The 21441-nt window shown below is 41.8% G+C and overlaps 1 protein-coding gene across 2 annotated transcripts in view; it reads left to right on the top strand.

Annotated features, from left to right (window-relative positions):
* Positions 1–21441, top strand: part of LOC138854934 (nicotinate phosphoribosyltransferase-like) — a 45318-nt gene that overhangs the window by 9180 nt on the left and 14697 nt on the right. The window contains exon 3 of one of the 2 annotated variants that reach the window (XR_011394119.1): positions 5361–5483. The exons of the other annotated variant lie outside the window; for it this stretch is intronic. The gene's annotated coding sequence lies outside the window, so the exon portion shown is untranslated. The remainder of the gene's footprint in view (positions 1–5360; positions 5484–21441) is intronic. 2 annotated transcript variants of the gene reach the window in all.

Here is a 21441-nt window from a genome sequence, read left to right as displayed (position 1 = left end):
GTGCAAGTATGAGTAGTGGGGAGTTTGAAGAGGGTTGGAATAGTTTTAAAAATGCAGTATTCGAATGTGGGGCAGAAGTTTGTGGTTATAGGAAGGTGGGTGCAGGAGGAAGGAGTGATTGGTGGAATGATGAAGTAAAGGGTGTGATAAAAGAGAAAAAGGTAGCTTATGAGAGGTATTTACAAAGCATAAGTGTTATAAGAAGAGTAGAGTTTATGGAGAGTAAAAGAAAGGTGAAGAGAGTGGTGAGAGAGTGTAAAAGGAAAGCAGATGATAGTGGGAGAGGCACTGTCAAGAAATTTTAATGAAAATAAGAAAAAATTTTGGAGTGAGTTAAACAAGAAAGCCTAGGGAACGAATGGATTTGTCAGTTAAAAACAGAGTAGGGGAGTTAGTAGATGGGGAGATGGAGGTATTGGGTAGATGGCGAGAATACTTTGAGGAATTTTTAAATGTTGACGAAGAAAGGGAGGCGGTAATTTCATGCACTGGCCAGGAAGGTATACCATCTTTTAGGAGTGAAGAAGAGCAGGATGTGAGTGTGGGGGGAACTGACGGGATCATGACGGAAATGTTAAAAGCAGGGGGGGACAGTGTTGGAGTGGTTGGTATTTTTGTTTAATAAATGTATGAAAGAGGGGAAGGTACCTAGGGATTGGCGGAGAGCGTGTATAGTCCCTTTATATAAAGGGAAGGGGGACAAAAGAGATTGTAAAAATTATAGAGGAATAAGTTTACTGAGTATACCAGGAGAAGTGTACGATAGGGTTATTATTGAAAGAATTAGAGGTAAGACAGAATGTAGAGTTGCGGATGAGCAAGGAGGCTTCAGAGTGGGTAGGGGATGTGTAGATCAAGTGTTTACATTGAATCATATATGTGAGCAGTATTTAGATAAAGGTAGGGAAGTTTTTATTGCATTTATGGATTTAGAAAAGGCATACGATAGAGTGGATAGGGAAGCAATGTGGCAGATGTTGCAAGTATATGGAATAGGTGGTAAGTTACTAAATGCTGTAAAGAGTTTTTAGGAGGATAGTGAGGCTCAGGTTAGGGTGTGTAGAAGAGAGGGAGACTACTTCCCAGTAAAAGTAGGTCTTAGACAGGGATATGTAATGTCACCATGGTTGTTTAATATATTTATAGATGGGGTTGTAAAAGAAGTAAATGCTAGGGTGTTCAGGAGAAGGGTGGGATTAAATTATGGGGAATTAAATACAAAATGGGAAGTGACAATTACTTTTTGCTGATGATACCGTGCTTATGGGAGATTCTAAAGAAAAATTTGGGAGTGTGTGTAAAGGTAGAAAGTTGAAAGTGAACATAGAAAAGAGTAAGGTGATGAGAGTATCAAATGATTTAGATAAAGAAAAATTGGATTTCAAATTGGGGAGGAGGAGTATGGAAGAAGTGAATGTTTTCAGATACGTATTTGCGAGGGTAGGCGGGGTAGGGGTCGGCCTAGGAAAGGTTGGAGGGAGGGGGTAAAGGAGGTTTTGTGTGCAAGGGGCTTGGACTTCCAGCAGGCATGCGTGAGCGTGTTTGATAGGAGTGAATGGAGACAAATGGTTTTTAATACTTGACGTGCTGTTGGAGTGTGAGCAAAGTAACATTTATGAAGGGATTCAGGGAAACCGGCAGGCCGGACTTGAGTCCTGGAGATGGGAAGTACAGTGCCTGCACTCTGAAGGAGGGGTGTTAATGTTGCAGTTTAAAAACTGTAGTGTAAAGCACCTTTCTGGCAAGACAGTGATGGAGTGAATGATGGTGAAAGTTTTTCTTTTTCGGGCCACCCTGCCTTGGTGGGAATCGGCCAGTGTGATGATAATAAAAAAAAAAATTGCGAGTTGACGTGTCAGTGGATGGATTTATGAAGGATGAGGTTAATCATGGAATTGATGAGCAAAAAAGGTGAGTGGTGCGTTGAGGTATATGTGGAGGCAAAAGATGTTATCTATGGAGCCAAAGAAGGGAATGTATGAAAGTATAGTAGTACCAACACTCTTATATGGGTGTGAAGCTTGGGTTGTAAATGCTGCAGTGAGGAGGCGGTTGGAGGCAGTGGAGATGTACTGTCTAAGGGCAATGTGTGGTGCAAATATTATGCAGAAAATTCAGAGTGTGGAAATTAGGAGAAGGTGTGGAGTTTATAAAAGTATTAGCCAGAGGGCTGAAGAGGGTTTGTTGATGTGGTTTGGTCATTTAGAGAGAATGACATGGAGAGCGTATAAATCTGTAGGGGAAGGAAGGCGGGGTAGGGGTCATCCTCGAAAGGGTTGGAGGGAGGGGGTAAAGGAGGTTTTGTGGGCGAGAGGCTTGGACTTCCAACAAGCGTGCGTGAGCATGTTAGAAAGGAGTGAATGGAGACGAATGGTATTTAGGACCTGACGAGCTGTTGGAGTGTGTGCAGTGTAATATTTAGTGAAGGGATTCAGGGAAACCGGTTATTTTATATAGCCCGACTTGAGTTCTGGAAATGGGAAGTACAATGCCTGCACTTTAAAGGAAGGGTTTGGGATATTGGCAGTTTGGAGGGATATGCTGTGTATCTTTATACGTATATACTTCTAAACTCTAGGTAGTAGGTTGGTAAACAGCAACCTCCCAGGAAGGTACTACCGTTCTGCCAAGTGAGTGTACAACGAAAACCTGTAATTGTTTTACATGATGGTAGGATTGCTGGTGTCTTTTGTCTGTCTCATAAACATGCAAGATTTCAGGTATGTCTTGTTACTTCTACTTGCACTTAGGTCACACTACACATACATGTACAAGCATATATATACACACCCCTCTGGGTATTCTTCTATTTTCTTTCTAGCTCTAGTTCTTGTTCTTGTTTATTTCCTCTTATCTCCATGGGGAAGTGGAACAGAATTCTTCCTCCGTAAGCCATGCGTGTTGTAAGAGGTGACTAAAATGCCAGGAGCAAGGGGCTAGTAACCCCTTCTCCCGTATAAATTACTAAATTTAAAAGAGAAACTTTAGTTTTTCTTTTTGGGCCACCCTGCCTTGGTGGGATACGGCCAGTGTGTTGAAAGAAGAAAGACTTCTAAACTCTAGATATTAGGTTGGTAAACAGCAACCGCCCAGGGAGGTACTACCGTCCTGTCAAGTGAGTGTAAAACGAAATCCTGTAATTGTTTTACATGATGGTAGGATTGCTGGTGCTCTTTTTTCTGTCTCATAAACATGCAAGATTTCAGGTACGTCTTGCTACTTCTACTTACACTTAGGTCACACTACACATACATGTACAAGCATATATATACACACACACACACCTCTCTGGGTTTTCTTCTATTTTCTTACTAGTTCTTGTTCTTGTTTATTTCCTCTTATCTCCATGGGGAAATGGAACAGAATTCTTCCTCCATAAGCCATGCATGTCCTAAGAGGCAACTAAAATGCCAGGAGCAAGGGGCTAGTAACCCCTTCTCCTGTATATATTACTAAATGTAAAAGGAGAAACTTTCGTTTTCCTTTTTGGCCACCTCGCCTCGGTGGGATGCGGCCGATGTGTTGAAAGAAAGAAGACTTCTAAACTGTTGTATTCTGAGCACCGCTGCAAAAACAGTGATTGTGTGAGTGAGGTGAAAGTGTTGAATGATGAAAGTATTTTCTTTTTTGGGGATTTTCTTTCTTTTTGGATCACCCTGCCTTGGTGGGAGAAGGCCGACTTGTTAAGAAAAAAAAATAAGAATGAATATTATTTCTTTTCTGCAGTATACATGTATAGGTAATGTAGTTTACATGTAATAAAATAATGTTAGGCACAAAAGAAAGCCACTAGCATGGGGTACATTTTGGGCAGGCTAATCTTCATGAGACTACTTAATAATAATACGTTTATTTACTACAAGTACATGTACATGGTATACAGCCCTAGCTGACATCAATGACATACTACTATATAGAAAGCTGCTTGTTATGCAGAGCATTTTGGGCAAATTAGGTCAGCTTTGTCTAGGATGTGACCCACATCAGTTGACTAACACCCAGGTACCCATTTTACTGATGGGTGAACATAGACGACCAGTGTAAAGAAACATTCCCAATGTTTCTACCCTCACTGGGAATTGAACCCAGACCCTCACTGTGTGAAGCAAGAGCTTTAGCCACCAGGCCGCAGGGTACCGGGTTAATATCCCAATAAAGGTCATCCTTGGATGACCTGTGATCAAATAAGGAACTATTCTTCACAAAGTACTCATGGGAAACCACCCTTGTGAGCTAGACAAACAGGGCCTGGCCAGGATTGATTGAGACAGGTTACATCATGATCATATAGATGGGCTTAATAGAGCAAACAACCAGCCTTGCCAGAATTCTAGCAGAGCACAAAATCCATCACATATCCAGACTAAGGGTGCAGTTTCCATGAGCTCAAGAAGTGAGATGCCAGGAGAAAAGATACCCAAAAGAGAAAGGTCAGCTAGGTGTTATTGATTCAGCTTGATGTTAACTAGTGATAAGAGTACTGCGAAGGTCATTGTATGGCTCTGACTGTGATGAAAGCTGCAGAGTGCAAAAGTGTAAGATAGATCTTACTGGATCTAAGAGAGGCAAGGGCAGGTTTTGGTGTGAAGGAATGTACATTTTGTTCTGTGGCCTGGTCACAGACCGGGCCATGGGGGCATTGACCCCCAAAACCCTCTGCAGGTATACTCCAAGTATACCTGCAGAAATGAAATTGAATTAGGGAATGTTTCTTGCAAAAAAAAATCATAAAACATGAAGAACATGTGTTTAAGTAGCTCTTATAATATTACGGAACAGTATTTTGAAATGCATGTGAAGAATTGTGATTTTATTTTTTCTTGTTTGACATGCTTTAAATTCATTAATTGTTTATAATTTACTGTGTGTTGTTATGTCGATAAAAGATAATATTGATACATGTCGTGGATATTAGATTTATGTCAGTAATATATATATTTAATGAATTGAATGCTATTTTGTGTTTAGACTGAAAACTTGCATGAAAGCCATGCATTTCTGACAAGTAATGATTTACATTTAAATATTATATTACATTAACCATGAAAAAAATTTATACTTTAAAACACTTGATTTCCTGCTCGCAGAATGGACTACTCTATAGACCATCGCAAAAATATGTAAAGAAAGTTTTGGTAAGAGAAATATCCAGCTTAGAAATAGAGGAGTCTGGAGCATGTCTCTCCATAGCTAATACTGCACCTTACAATACTGCCACTGTACTCTATGTAGCTTTGCTTTAGTTATTCTTATTTGGTCTTGATAGTCATGCTTTCATGGAAATTATTTGTATAAATGTCTAGGCAGCCTTTGTGTTGCTACAGTTAAAAGGAATTCTAAAGGTTTCTGTGATGCTTCAGAAATGCATGGACTGTCATGAGACTGGGACATATGACATGGCCAGAATGTGATAGTCTTAGACTGATGCTCCTCACAGCTGTGTGATGGTGAGCTTGGAGACCCTTAGTGTACTGCATATGGATGTAAGCTGCCAGTGCTTTTTTTATATAAAAATATTTTCATCCATTAAGCATTTTATAATGTGTGTGCGAGTGTAATTTATAGAATATGATGTTAAAAAGACTTACTCTGCTATCCTTCGAAACAGTATTAGAGCATTTCTTTTTTTTTAATTATTGAAATTTTTATTTAATCTGGTTATTCCATGCTTTCCTCACTTACAGTGTTTTGAAAAAAAAAAAAAGTCAAAATACCATGGCTAGAACAATTCACAAATAGATAAATAAGTCACTTGTGCAACATTTGGGTAGTTTTATATTTCAGAAGTTTCTTATTTATCAACTTGTCAGTTTTCTAAACCATTTATTAAAACACAACTAACCCACAATTTGGAGAAGAAACTTTTGTCAACATTTTGATCCCTCCAGGACCATCACTTGTGACTTTATGATGATCCAGGATGAACTGAAATGTTGTCTAAAGTTCCTCTTGAATTATGAAATAATTGTAAATTACAGACTTATGTTTACTTACAAAGTAATCCTTATCCTTTCCACACAGCATAGTATTTTTACCATCACTACTGTCGGGACATTTGTAATAGATGCAAAGACTCAATTTTTTCAAATTCAAATTGATTAATAACAGGGTAGGGTAACTGCTTCTGCTACTTGACTTTGAAGTGTGATATTTCATGAATCATGAATGGTATAAATGTTTATAATGAAAGGTTTTGTAAAAAAATCAAAATATTTTATGCCTCAATGCACGTTCAGTGGAGTACAGCATTGTTCATTTTTTGTTGCATCTTTCTGTCCATTTTATTTGTTGGTGGTAGTATCAAAGAATTAATGTATAGCATTGAAATTTTTTAAGGTTACAGTGCTGGATTACTTGGTATTGTTAATATTTTTTCCAGGCTGTCTTAAGAATTTTTATTAGGTATTGCTGGCAAGGGGATACCCTGTTAGGCAGGAGTGTTTTTTGGCAGCTTTGATAAGATTTGTTCAGATTTTTAACCTGGAGGGTTAGCCACTAAGGATAACCCAAGAAAGTCAATGCATCATTGGAGACTGTCTTATTTCCACTGGAGTCCTTCAATCTTGTCCCCCAGGATGCAATCCACACCAGTCGACTAACACCCAGGTACCTACTTACTGCTAGATGAACAGGAACAGCAGGTGTAAGGAAACATGCCCAGCATTTCTACCCATGCCAGGGATTAAACCACTGACACTGTGTATGAGTCAAGAGTGTTGCCATCTGAGGAGTGTTTTTGGTAGCTTTGTTTCCAGATTTTTTTTTTTCCCAAGACTTTGGTCGTCTCCCACTGAGTAAGGGTGACCCAAAAAAACAAAAACACTTTCACCATCATTCAACACTTCCACTACTTGTCCTCAGATGGTTTTATGAGAGATGAGGTGATTCATAGAATTGATGAAGGGAAAAGGATGAGTGGTGCATTGAGGCATCTGTGGAGACAGAAATTTATCCGTGGAGGCAAGAAAAGGGAATGTACCAGAGTATAGTGGTGCCAACACTGTTGTGTGGGTGTGAACCATAGATTTTGAATGTTGCATCATAGAGGAGGTTGGAGGCAGTGCAGGTGTCATGTTTGACTGCAATCAGTGGTGTGAATATTATGCTGGAATTCGGAGTTTGGAGATTAGGAGATGTGGAGTTACCAAAAGTATTTATTCAGGGGGTTGAGGAGGAGTTGTTGATGTGGTTTCAACATTTCGATAAGCTGGAGAAAAATAGGATGACTAAAAGGTATATAAATCTGGTGTGGATGGAAGAAGGGGTTGGAGTCTTCCTAGGGAAGGTTGGCAAGATGAGGGTAAAGGTCTTGAGTGTAAGGCACTTGGGCATCCAACAGGCTTGTGTGAGTGTATTAGATACGAGTGAGTAGAGGCAAGTGCTTTTTATGATTTGACATGCTGTTGGAGTGGTAGTAAGGTAACATTTATTCTGAAATTCAAGGAGGCTAGTTAGCTGGACTTGAGTCATAGAGGTGAAAAGTACAGCGCCTGCAATCTGGAGGAGGGGTGAGCATGTAGTGGTTTGGAGGATCATCTGAACTGTGATGCCAGTGCCCATCTGGCAAGACAGGGATTGATTGATTGACAGTGAAAGTTTTCTTCTTTGCCAAGTCACCCTGCCTTGGTGGGAAATGGCTGGAGTGTTAAAACAAAAAGTGTATTGCATGCATTTTTAAATGCAAACCTGCCATTTATTGATTGTTTTGCCCACATAGTGATCTTTATGAAGACTTTGTGGGCAAAGATTTTGTATTACTGCACGTGTGTCTCAGCTAAGGTTATTTTTTATAAAGCCCCAGCCGTCTCCTACCGAGGCAGGGTGACATAAAATTTTTTTTTTTTTTTTTTACATTAAGCTAAGAATTACTGTATAAAAAATCAAAACAGTATTTCATGCAGGAGGGTGTGGGTCAATATCTGGATGAAAGGATACAAATGCATACACTTAGGATATCATTATTGGATAATAGAACATTTTTATAAGATAAATTTCGATCCTGGGACCTTGGTCACATAACCAGTAAAGATGTCATAAGTTTATGCACCTGTGTTCGTTCATCCATACTGCCAAGATTATTATAATTTCTGCATCCAAGTCAGTATCTGATACACTCATCATGTATTTTTTTTTATCAAACCTGGTTACAGGAGGGCCCTGCTTATACAGCAGGTTAGATTCTGGGCTACTGCTCTGAAGGAAAAATCACTGTAAAGTGAATCATAGGCTTTTTTTCACTTTCAAATGCATATAAAAGCCTGATAACATGTGTACACTATAATATATTAAGTGAACAATAGAGCTAGATCTAAAAAATGCATATACAGTACACACATTAACATTACAGTGGAACCTCAAAAATTGAACGTATCACATATCGAACGTTTCGAAAATAGGACCATTTTTTTCAGACGAACTGTGTCCCTATTATCGAACATGCCCCTATTTTCAGACCGCCGGGTACAGGACCTGTCTGCAACACGCTCTGTCCGTGTCCCTGCGCAGGCGCCGTGAGCAGTCTAGCTTTGTTTATGCTTGAGTGAACACTAACCTGCGCTCTCATTCACGCATTTTACGATTATTTCGTTGTGTTTAGTGTTGTGGGACTGTGAAATAAGCTGCCATGGGCCCAAAGAAACTTGCTAGTGGTACCCCTGTGGTAAAGAAAGTGAGAAACACCATAGATGTGAAGAAGGAAATAATACAGAAGTATGAGAGTGGTGTGAGACCTGCTGAGCTTGCCAGGATGTGTGGGAAAAATAAGTCGACCATCGGTTCTATCCTACCGAAGAAAGAACAAATCAAGGAAGCTGATGTTGCAAAAGGTGTTAATATAGGGAGTGGATGAGGTGCCTTCTTCAAAGATTAAGGAGATTTGTGCCAAGTGGAATGATGTCCAAATGTTTGTGCAGAAGTACCACCCTGAGCAAGCTGAAACAAGCCATCTTTGCAACAAGTTCAGTGACAGAACCATGTCCCATTTTAGGAAAATGTTAAAGAGGCGCCAGAAACTGTGGACAGTTATTTTGTGAGACAGGGGTCCAGTGACTCTCAAGCTGGTCCTAGTGGCATTAAAAGACAGAGAAGGGAAATAACCCCAGAGAGGGCTTTACCTGAAGTCCTCATGGAGGGGTTTTCTCCTTCCAAACACTAACCCCAACTCCCTCTCTCCTCCTCCCTATCTTCCAGATGCCATCACCAATCTTCAATAAAGGTAAGTAAAAATGTTATTTTATATGTATTACTATACATAATTAAAAACTATAGTATTTGTTGTATGTAAAACTGTAATTAATCTCTATAAAATGTATTTTTTGTGTGAATATTTTTGGGTTTTTGGAACAGATTAATTGTATTTCCATTATTTCTTATGGGAAATATTGCTTCGAATTTTAGACTTTTCAAATTTAGAACTAGCTCCTGGAACAGATTAAGTTCGATTTTTGAGGTTCCACTGCACTTAAAATATTTTCATCCTTAGCTTATAGTGAGTAATATATTTATTGTAGGAAGTCCAAATAAATGAAGAAAGGGTATAAATGAAATGCCATAAAGTGAAGCATTGTAAAGTGGGGTGCACCTGTATACCCAAATTGTATTGCTAACCAGCTCTACATGACAGTTTACAGGGATAGATCAAAAACTGTTTACCTAATGCTCACTCAGGATGATTTTTCCTGTCATGTTCCATCACCCAGGATGGTTTTCCTGCCATACTCCATCACTCAGGATGGTTTTCCTATCATACTTCATCACCCAGGATGGCTTTCCTGTCATACTCCATCACCCAGGATGATTTTCCTGTCATATTCCATCACCCAGGATGGTTTTCCTGCCATACTGTGAACAGGTTTATTGGTAATGCTGCAAGCAGGGTGTCAATTATAAACGTCTTCCCGAGGCTTCTTACTTTATTTGTAAAGTCGTGGTGGGTACACAGGCTTGTGTGTTGTGCCCATGGCCCAGGAGGGCTATCGCATGAGAGAGAACTAATAGGCCTCCTGTCTTGCTGCTTGGCTGCTGTGTGAGTGAGAGAGTGTGGGCCCAGCATCCCACTGACCTGGAGCAGGCCCAGAGGGCAGCACCTGAGTGGCGTGAAATATGAACTAAGCTGCCAGACATCATAGGCTGTCTATGCAGACAGTACAGTCTGTCTACATACGCTCGGCCACCTACCTCGCGTCGTCCCAACGCAACAATACTGGTGGTAAAAAAACTCGGTCTCTCTCTCGTAGGAACAGGGCACAGAATACAAAATAAAAAAAACATGTATATACGTATGGACACGGAAAAAAAACTTCCTACAGGGAGGGAAGAAAAAAACATGTGGGGTGTGCTAAACATCGTGGTCTTAGGCAGTGAGTGTCGATGGGCATCACTGCACGCCTTCCTGCGTCTGGACAGATACTGCAACACAGGAGACACCGCTGTGGCTGAGCTGTGACGTAACAGGGTACGGTCTCCTCTGGAACGGTGAAGCAGTCATCGTAGGAGTCGCTGCAGGTTTCACTCAACCTGGGGCACGACATGCTGGTGCCGTTGAGTGAGGCATCGTCAAAACTCGGCAACTGGGCAGGACTTCTGGCAAGCGACTTAGGAGGACACTTCTCGACTGGGCGAAACCTCTGGGAGTCGTAACATCATACACCAGACTGCAGTGAGTGAGCTACCAGTCAAAGTGACATCATCTTCGTGCAGGCTGCTCACTGAAGCTTGTGACACGAGGCTGACAGCGCCTGCCGACAGGTCTAACTGCGGCTTGACGAGTGTCATTCTCTCGGCAGTTGGAGTTATAGCAGAGGTTAGTCTAAGCATCCCCAGACTTGTTTCTCTACATATAACTGCACTCTGAAGGTCTGGAGGTGAAGTGAAACAAATCTCGATGGGAATCGTAGCAGGTACGATTCTGCAGAACATCACGAGCGACGAGCATAAGAGCTTTCTGTACAAAGGGGCTCGGGCTCAGAGCTGACTGATATCAGCTGTCAAACGCGCTGGTCACACCGGGTGACTTAGCACAGTGGTGCTACTCAGGTCTGGCTCAGACCAAACTGGACACACGGAACACTTTACACACACCCGCGGTACATGTGGTACAATATGGCTTAACTAGCAAATGATGCTTTTCTGTGCACAAAACTGACACTAAGCTATGCAGTAACATTAACATGTGAGAACACTGACTGAGAGGAATTAACCCTTTGAGGGTCGACAGGCCCTCTCAGAAACTCGTTCTCAGGATTGGCCAAATTTAAAAAAAAAAAATTATTTTTTCTTATGAAAAGATAGAGAATCTTTTCCCGATCATAATGACACCAAAATTATGAGATTTGATGGAAAACTTACGGAATTATGCTCTCGCGAAGTTAGCGGTCTCGGCGATGTTTACGCATCGGCGATTTTGCCCAATTTGAGCCCCATTTTTGGCCAATTCCTCTGTACTAGTCGACAAACAACATGAATATTTCGCTAGAACTACATTTTTTCTATTGAATGAGTGCAAGAAACCACCCATTTACCATTTTCAACTATCCAATACAGTGGTCAGAATTTAGCAATTTTGCCAATTTCACACAAATTTCAAAAAATGCCAATTTCCGAATAGTGTCCAGAACAAACAAGAAATACATTCCTGGCACTAAAATGACATTTCTTCTGCTCATTAGTCACGTCTCAAGGCCCCTCTTACATTCTTTTGCTTTCCACTTTGAATTTTTATTCTCACGAAAAATAGAAGATTTACTGTTATGCAGACTATCTCACCAGTTGACGTGTATTGGACGCTTGGCATGATTTGTTTACTTTTGAACTTTGGTAAAAATCGAACATTTCTGCTACTTTGAGCTCAATTTCAAGGTACTTTTCATTGTAAAACCAGTAAAAATCATCTCAATTTCTGTGATATGCATTCCATTCTATAAAATGAGACCAAGAAAACTAGAATACAACAATAAATACCATACGAAAATACAGTGCAAAGACGCTGTTTTGTGCCAAAAAAAACGTGAGTTTTTTTTCTCATTATGCACTGTGTGCTGCAGGATTTTTTTTATCCTGTGCACACTGACCACATAGACCCATTCTTTCATATGGAGGCCTACCAGCCTCTTCCCGCGAGATTTGACGGCGCTAGAATTTATGCGTACTAGTACGTCAAAAAACCCTACGCGTAAGACGTACTAGTACGACCAAAACCCTCAAAGGGTTAATTAACACACGACATACATCTTCTCTCAATCTTCTCGACAATACTGAAATAATTACTAGAAACACTCGATGTGACATCATGTGATGTCAGGCGTGACGTCGCGAGGTGACATCAGCACTGTGACATCAGCAGACATCTCGAGGTGACATCAAGCAGACATCGTGACGTCATGAAGTCAGGCAGCATTGTCGGTGACGTCAATGTGATGCGGGCAGCAGACCACAGCATGTGGCCTGGGACATCTGGCTTGGTAACCCACGTGACATCGCCCACACCCCATGTGGCGTTGTATGTGGCATGCTGATCCACATGGCTTGCTGATCCACGTGGCTTGCTGATCCACGTGGCTTGCTGATCCACGTGGCTTGCTGATCCACATGGATTGCTGATCCACGTGGCTTGCTGATCCACATGGATTGCTGATCCACGTGGCTTGCTGATCCGCATAGCTTGCTGATCCATGTAGCTTGCTGATCCACATGGCTTGCTGATCCACGTGGCTTGCTAATCCACGTGGCATGCTGATCTACGTGGCTTGCTGATCTACGTGGCATGCTGATCCACATGGCTTGTTGATCCTTGTGGCTTGCTGATCCACATGGCTTGCTGATCCATGTGGTTTGCTGATCTATGTGGCATGCTGATCCACGTAGCTTCGAGTGGCCTCGGGCACTCGGATACACAGCTCTGGCGACCATTTCACATGGAAAACAGCAGAAAACACAGCAGAGGGAGTGAGTACATAGTGGTGGAGTGTGGTGGTAGGCTGGTGAGGTGTGAGTAGGGCGAGCGTGGGTGAGGCGAGGAAATGGCCACTTCCTCTCCCTCCTACAAACACGTGGAGAAACTCACACTGGACGCAGAAATCACCATAAAACTCACCTCTGGCTTGCTGAAACAGCTGTGCTGAGCTGAACAACAACAGCAACTTACAAGTGACACTGAACACGTAACTTGAGAAACAGCGTGGGACGCTGGGGTGTGGGGTCACTGGGACGCCACTTACAATTCTCGAAGAAATTCAGCAAATTTCGGCTGGATCCTGCTTGTACCTGTGTCTGGATGCTCAAACGTACAGACAAGACATCAGGATAACTCGTTGAGAGACGGATGCTTTTTGTATAGGGTGATAAAGTGAAGATGACTTCATACCTCTTCCTTCCTCTCTCCGGGCAAACACAGCTGCTGCAACCACCACTTCCCACCAATGTTTAACCCTTTGACTGTTTCAGGCCCCTTTCTGAAACTGTCATTCTATGTCGCTCAATTTTTAAAAAAAAAAAATTATATTTTCTTATGAAATGATAGAGAATCTTTTCCCGATGGTAATGACACCAAAAGTTCGAAATTTGGTCGAAAACTCATGGAATTATGCTCCCGCGAAGTTAGCGGTCTCGGCGACATAGGCGTATAAGCGATTTCGCTGACTTTGAGCCCTATTTTCAGCCAATTCCATTGTTCCAGTTGACCAAAATCATAGCTATTCCTTTAGAACTCCATTTTATCTATCAGCTGAGTACAAGAAACCTCCCATTTACTAATTTGGACTAGCCAATATGGTGGTCGGAAATTGGCAATTTGGCCAATTTCACGCAAACTAAAAAAGATGCCAATTTCAAAATAGGGTCCAGAATAAACAAGGTAGACATTCGTGGCACTAAAATAACATATGCTCTGTTCATTAGTCACATCTCTAGGCCCCTCTTATATTATTATTGCTTTCTATTTTGATTTTTTATTCGTACAAAAAAATACAAAATTTACTGTTATGCAGACTACTGCATTATTGTAAAAATGGTATAAATAATATCAGTGCACTAGTGAAAGAATATTAGACTCCCCAGTTGACGTGTATTGGACATGTGGTGTGATTTATTTACTCCTGAACATTGGTAAAAATCGAACATTTCCGCTACTTTGAGCTCAGTTTCAAGGTCGTTTTCATCGTCAAAGTAATGAAAATCATCTCTATTTCTGTAATATGCTTTCCATTTTATCACCTAAGACCATGAAAACGCGAATACAATGATAAATACTATACGAAAATACACCTCAAAGTCGGCGTTTTATTCCAAAAAAGCGATCAGAGTTTTTTCTCATTATGCAATGTGTGCTGCAGGATTTTTTTTATGTGGTGCACACTGACCACACAGACTCATTCTCTCACATGTGGGCCTACCAGCTTTCCCCCGCTTGATTTGAAGCCGCTAGAATTATTGAGTATATATACGTCAGAAACATTGGCTCGTAAGACGTATTTATACGTCGAAAACAGTCAAAGGGTTAATGAGATTATTGGTGTAGCTGGTAGCGGGGAGTAGTTGATATGTCTTCGGAGGCTCCTTTACTTTATTGTAATGTCGTGGTGGGTACATAGGCTTGTGTGTTGTGCCCATGGCCCAGGAGGGCCATCCCAATGAGAGGAGAGAGTTAGTAGGCCTTGTGTCTTCCTGCTAGGCTGCTGTGAGAGTGAGAGTGTGTGGGACCAGCTTCCCACTGACCTGGAGCAGGCCCAGAGGGCAGCACCTGAGTGGCGCAAAATATGAACTAAGCTAGCAGACAGCATAAGCTCTCTGTGCAGACAGTACAGGCTGTCTACAATACTCCATCACCCAGGATGGTTTTCCTGTCATACTCCATCACCCAGGATGATTTTCTTGTCATATTCCATCACCCAGGATGGTTTTCCTGTCATACTCCATCACCCAGGATGGTTTTCCTGCCATACTCCATCACCCAGGATGGGTTTCCTGTCATACTCCACTGAGGATAGTTTTCCTGTTATACTCCATCACCCAGGATGGTTTTCCTGTCATACTCCATCACCCAGGATGGTTTTCCTGCCATACTCCATCACCCAGGATGGTTTTCCTGCCATACTCCATCACCCAGGATGGCTTTCCTGCCATACTCCATCACCCAGGATGGTTTTCCTGCCATACTCCATCACCCAGGATGGTTTTCCTGTCATACTCCACTGAGGATAGTTTTCCTGCTATACTCCATCACCCAGGATGGTTTTCCTGTCATACCCATCACCCAGGATGGCTTTCCTGTCATACTCCATCACCCAGGATGGTTTTCCTGCCATATTCCATCACCCAGGATGGTTTTTCTGCCATACTCCATCACCCAGGATGGTTTTCCTGCTGTACTCCATCACCCAGGATAGGTTTCCTGTCATACTCCATGACCAGGGATATTTTTCCTGCCATACTCCATCACCCAGGATAGTTTTCCTGCCATACTCCATCACCCAGGATGGTTTTCCTGCCATACTCCATCACCCAGGATGGTTTTCCTGCCATACTCCATCACCCAGGATGGTTTTCCTGCCATACTCCATCACCCAGGATGGTTTTCCTGTCATACTCCACTGAGGATAGTTTTCCTGCTATACTCCATCACCCAGGATGGTTTTCCTGTCATACCCATCACCCAGGATGGTTTTCCTGCCATACTCCATCACCCAGGATGGCTTTCCTGTCATACTCCATCACCCAGGATGGTTTTCCTGCCATATTCCATCACCCAGGATGGTTTTCCTGCCATACTCCATCACCCAGGATGGTTTTCCTGCCATACTCCATCACCCAGGATGGCTTTCCTGTCATACTCCATCACCCAGGATGGCTTTCCTGCCATATTCCATCACCCAGGATGGTTTTTCTGCCATACTCCATCACCCAGGATGGTTTTCCTGCCATACTCCATCACCCAGGATGGCTTTCCTGTCATACTCCATCACCCAGGATGGTTTTCCTGCCATATTCCATCACCCAAGATGGTTTTCCTGCTGTACTTCATCACCCAGGATGGGTTTCCTGTCATACTCCATGACTGGGGATATTTTTCCTGCCATACTCCACCACCCAGGATGGTTTTTCTGCAACGCAACCCCTGGTGGTAGTAGTGCCACTACACTACCGTTATTCAAAGATTATAATTTATAGTTTTCATTTTGGAAGAATTCACAGTAAAACACCTGATTGCAAATATTAAAAATGCAGTGGACCCCCGAGTTTCGTGATTAATTCGTTCCAGAGAACCTGCTGAAAGTCGAAATTGCCGAATGGCGAAACCATTTTCCCCATAAGAAATAATGGAAATAAAATTAATCCATTCCAGACACCCAAAAATATTAAAATAAAATATTTTTTTTTCAAATTAAATAAAGATTTACATACTGTAAACAATGAGAAATCAAGTACATGCATATAAAAAACAATAATAACATTACACTTACCTTTACTGAAGACTTCTGGATGGATGGAATACGGGAGGAGGGGATAGGAGGAAGGTGTACACTACTGTTTGGAAGGAGAATCTCTTTCCATTAGGACTTCAGGTATGAAGTCCTTATCTGGGGTTACTTCCCTTCTTTGTTTTTTAAAGACACTGGCACTGGGAACAACTTGAGTCACTGGAACCCTGTTGCACAAAATATCTGTCCAGAAAGCTCTGTTTCTGGCGTTTCTTTAAGATTTGTCTGAAGTGGGACACAACACTGTCATTGTACATGTTGCCAGTATGGCCTGCAACAGCTTTGTTAGGGTGAAGTTCATCTTAAATGTTTGCACTTCAGCCCACTTTGCACAAATGTCCTTAATCTGCTTTTCAGTAATCCACACCAACAATAACCTCTCCACTTCTTCGAGGGTTTGTGATCTTCTTTTTGTCAGCATATCTACCCCTTTTGCAACAACAGCACACTTTATTTCCTTTCCTTTCGCCACGATCGAATTGATGGTTGAATGGGGTTTGCCATACATCCTGGCAAGCTCTGTAACACGCACTCCACTCTCATATTTTTCAATGATTTCCTTCTTGAATTCTATCGTGTTCCTCACTTTCTTTACCAAAGGGCTTGCACTAGCTTTCCTTGGGCCCATGGTGACTTATTTAGCAGTTGCAATCACAAAAAGAAATGGATTATTATGTGTGAACCCGCAGGGTGATGGTCACGTTTTGGTAAACAATGGCACACTGAGCATGAATGGCGTGGGAGACTGGCTTTGTGTGCGAGGTGACAGGTGGACGGGTACCACACGGTCACCGAATCACGAGTCTAATCACGAACCACGAGGCCAAATTTTGCCGAAAAAAATTGCCGAGTCGGATTTCACGAAGGTCGATGCTGCCGAAACTCGAGGGTCCACTGTATAATACAGTGAAAACAGGAAATAAAACCTGAGTGCTCTCATGTGCTTACACACAAATCTTCAGATATCTGAAGAAGTGTGTGTAAGCACATGAAAGTGCTCAATTTTTATTTCCTATTATCACTGTGGTATTTTTTCATAGTATTTATTCATTAAAAATATGCTGATAAATGTGCTAACCATAATTGTAATTTTACATATGGTGGGTTGTGTTGGTACATATTACATAATAATGAGGGGAAGAATGTGTGGTGATCTGTGTATTTCTTTAAGGACAGTGATCTGTACATGAGTGAGATGGTATCCCCTTGGACTATTTAAATTACAGTGAACCCTCCCTTTTCGTCAATCTTCGTTATCGCTGATTTCTGTTTTCGCCAACTTTTTTCGTTAAAATATTGGTTCCATTCTCATCGATTTCCTCCATTTTCGTTGATATGGAACCTGTTCAGTGCCCAGCGTGCAGACAAAGCTGCGTCCCACACACATTCTCAGGCAGTGTTGCGTTGCTTCTCGGTGAGTGAACATATCCTGCCAGGTCATATGAAACATTTCATAATAATCCTTTGTTTTTGGCACTTGTTTATTGTGTGTGACTGCTAAATAAACCACCATGGGCCCAAAGAAAGCTCCTAGTGCCAGTCCTTTGGTAAAGAAAGTGAGGAACACGATAGAATTAAAGAAAGAAATCGTAGCAAAGTACCACGGTGGAGGAGGAAGAGAGACAGGAGAATGTGCCTTCAGTGATTCTACAATACAGTGGACCCTCGACCAATGATGGCAACGAATAACATTAAATCTGACTAGTGATACATTTTAACGCAAAAATTTTGCCTTGACTAGGGCTAAAAAACTCGACCGACGCGATTCGTTCCGTTTGAGACGCGTCCACTTGTGGCCTGAGCATGCCTCACTTGTCCCGTGGGTGCCAGTGTTTACAAGCCAGCCAGCCACCGCGGTCCCATCCAAACATACAATCGGAACATTTCATATTATCACAGCGTTTGTAGTGATTGCACCTGCAAAATAAGTAAAACACATATGCAACAGTTAGGTATCTTTATTTCGAAACGTTTCGCCTACACAGTAGGCTTCTTCAGTCGAGTACATAAAAGTTGATAGAAGCAGAAGATACTTGAAGACGATGTAATCAGTCCATCACCTCTACTAGTGAGAACGGCTGGATTTGAGAGGGAACTGTCCTCCCAACATCTGAGTTCTTACCTCTCCTAGTGACCTACGTCTCACCTCTTGGCGCTATATAACGCTCGATCCTGTCACTTCATCTCTATATTGTTTCATACCATGGAACAATGCTCTTCTCCAGACTGAGGGACTGACCACCTCAAAACTTTAAGGGTGATGGACTGATTACATCGTCTTCAAGTATCTTCTGCTTCTATCAACTTTTATGTACTCGACTGAAGAAGCCTACTGTGTAGGCAAAACGTTTCGAAATAAAGATACCTAACTGTTGCATATGTGTCTTACCTAACAACCTGTCGGTATTTTATACCATTTTAATGTTCAACCTGCAAAATAAGTCGCCATGGGCCCCAAGAAAGCTTTTAGTGCCAACCCTACAGAAAAAAGGGTGAGAATTACTATGGATATGAAGAAAGAGATCATTGCTAAGTATGAAAGTGGAGTGCATGTCTCCGAGCTGGCCAGGTTGTACACAAAACCCCAATCAACCATTGCTACTATTGTGGCCAAGAAAAATGGCAATCAAGGAAGCTGTTCTTGCCAAAGATGCAACTATGTTTTCAAAACTGAGATCACAAGTGATAGAAGATGTTGAGAGACTGTTATTGGTGTGGATAAACGAAAAATAGATAGCAGGAGATAGCATCTCTCAAGAGGTCATATGTGAAAAGACTAGGAAGTTGCATGACAATTTAATTAGAAAAATGCCTGCAACTTGTGGTGATGTGAGTGAATTTAAGGCCAGCAAAGGTTGGTTTGAGAGATTTAAGAATTGTAGTGGCATACATAGTGTGATAAGGCATGGTGAGGCTGCCAGTTCGGACCAAAAAGCAGCTGAAAAATATGTGCAGGAATTCAAGGAGTACATAGACAATGAAGAATTGAAACCTGAACAAGTGTTTAATTGTGACGAAACAGGCCTGTTTTGGAAGAAAATGCCAAGCAGGACCTACATTACTCAGGAGGAAAAGGCACTCCCAGGATATAAGCCTATGAAAGACAGGCTTACTCTGTTGATGTGTTCCAATGCTAGTGGTGATTGCAAAGTGAAGCCTTTATTGGTGTATCACTCTGAAACTCCCAGAGTGTTCAGGAAAAACAATGTCCTCAAGGCTAATTTGTGTGTGCTGTGGAGGGCAAACAGTAAGGCATGGGTCACTAGGGACTTTTTCTATGACTGGTTACACCAAGCATTTGCCCCCACTGTGAAAAATTACCTCCTGGAAAATAAATTGGACCTTAAGTGCCTCCTGGTATTAGACAATACTCCTGGTCATCCTTCAGACGTGGCAGAGCGACTTTCTGGGGACATGAGCTTCATTAAGGTCAAGTTTTTGCCTCCTAATACCACTCCTCTCCTGCAGCCCATGGACCAGCAGGTCATTGCAAACTTCAAAAAACTGTACACAAAAGCTATGTTTGAAAGGTGCTTTGTAGTGACCTCAGAAACTCAATTGACTCTAAGAGAGTTTTGGAGAGATCACTTTAGCATCCTCAATTGTGTAAACATTATAGGTAAGGCTTGGGAGGGAGTGACTAAGAGGACCTTGAACTCTGCTTGGAAGAAACTATGGCCAGAATGTGTAGACAAAAGGGATTTTGAAGGATTTGAGGCTAACCCTGAGAATCCTATGCCAGTTGAGGAATCCGTTGTGGCGTTGGGGAAGTCCTTGGGGTTGGAGGTTAGTGGGGAGGATGTGGAAGAGTTGGTGGAGGAGGACAGTGAAGAACTAACCACTTGTGAGCTGCAAGATCATCTTCAACAGCAAGAGGCCAGACCTGAGGAAACTGCTCTGGAGGAGGGGATAGAGAAATTGAAGAAGTTGTGTACTTCAAAGATTAAGGAAATGTGTGCAATGTGGCTTAAAGTGCAAACCTTTTTTGATGAAAATCACCCTCATACAGCTATTGCAAGCCGTGCTGGTGACTATTACACTGACAATGTTGTGAAACACTTCAGGAATGTCATAAAGGAACGGGAGGTACAGGCCTCTATGGACAGATATGTTGTGCGACAGAAGTCCAGTGACTCTCAAGCTGGTCCTAGTGGCATTAAAAGAAGAAGGGAAGTAACCCTGGAAAAGAACTTGACACCTCAAGTCCTAATGGAAGGGGATTCCCCTTCTAAACACTAACACCATCCACACTCTCCCCTCCTCCCATCTCATCAATCATCACCAGATCTTCAATAAAGGCAAGTGTCATGTAATTGTACATGTCTTCTTCAGTTTGTGTGTATTAAAATTAATATTTCACTTGGTAAACAATTTTTTTTTCAATACTTTGGGGTATCAGGAATGGATTAATTTGATTTCCATTATTTCTTATGGGGAAAATTAACTCGACTTACGATAATTTCAACTAACGATGAGCTCTCAGGAACGGATTAATATTGTTGGTCGAGGGTCCACCATATGTTTGATACTAAAGCAACATGAGTCGATAAAGGCTGTAGCATCAGCCAGCAATAAAGTGTAGCATTAACAGTGTAGCAAGTAAGTTAAGCGATTAATCGATGGAAAAGGAACAGCACGAACCTAACTCCTCCAGTGTTGTTGGAGTTATATAGGGCTACTGAGAACACTGCCGTCTCTGCTGCTGCCTTCACCACCACTATGTATGGCTTATGCTCTCAAAGCCCTTATACACTCAACAACAACAACACAATGCCTTTCAAGACGTACATAATGACATATTTTATTCATTCTAGAGTATATGTCGTGTTGCTGTGTTATTAATATTGTTTATTATGTTAGATAAATTATGATAAATAAGCCATGGAGTTAATATTAGTGTTGTACTGAAGCATATTGTCCTGCCTCCAATAATAAACTTGCCTCCCTCTCCCCTCCTCCCAGTCTGTCA

The sequence above is a fragment of the Cherax quadricarinatus genome, chromosome 75, assembly GCF_038502225.1.
Source record: "Cherax quadricarinatus isolate ZL_2023a chromosome 75, ASM3850222v1, whole genome shotgun sequence".
Classification (NCBI taxonomy): domain Eukaryota; kingdom Metazoa; phylum Arthropoda; class Malacostraca; order Decapoda; family Parastacidae; genus Cherax; species Cherax quadricarinatus.
This window is presented reverse-complemented; position numbering and strand designations above follow the sequence as displayed.